The following is a 745-nucleotide window of genomic DNA, read 5'->3' on the forward strand; positions in this document are numbered from 1 at the left end:
AAAAAAAAAAAAAGCCCAGCAATTGGTTAATGTTGAAGAAGGTAAGTTCAAGAGGTGTTTTCTACATTCAGAAGCAGTATGGCTGAGTGGAAAAGATGCTTTCCATGGCAAAATAGTTTGGGAAACAATGGTTTCTTATTCAATGGAGTATTACGAAGTAATGTTTGAGAAAAGTAGATATTAATATGGAAAAATCCCCATTAAAATGTTAAGTGTACAAAAGGTACATAATTATATAGTATTCACATATGTAAAAATAAGCAAACAAAAAACATTCAACACATCTCAACACATGTATAATAGGAATACATGTTTAATGAAGAAGATAAAAGAAAAAACAGCCCCCCCGGCAACGCCAGGCACCCGCCAAAGACACGCCCTTCCGGCGTGAGACCCGAAAGCTGAAGGGAACTCGTTTTCTCTTTGCCTCCGGAGCGTCTTCCCTGCGTTGGTCTGGCGGGAGTAGAGCCCTGAGTGCCAGGCCTTGCCGGAAGCCGATCCATCCTTGCTGCTTGACACAGTCGCTGCAGGGAAGAAACATCTGCACAGCATATGTTTCAAGGGACCTAGCATATATGGCATACTGTTCTTGATATGTTTGCTCCCCTTCTTGGCGCTATGTGTTTTAACCAAGGTCACCTCTCCGAGAAAGGTTGTTTCCCCAGGTAGGGATTTTTCCCTGAAGTTAGGGAGGGAATAAAACCCCTTAACTAAGTGCCAGGCGGGTAGTTAATCACTTTAACTA

Source organism: Myotis brandtii, unplaced genomic scaffold, assembly GCF_000412655.1.
Source record: "Myotis brandtii unplaced genomic scaffold, ASM41265v1 scaffold339, whole genome shotgun sequence".
NCBI classification, from domain to species: Eukaryota; Metazoa; Chordata; class Mammalia; order Chiroptera; family Vespertilionidae; genus Myotis; species Myotis brandtii.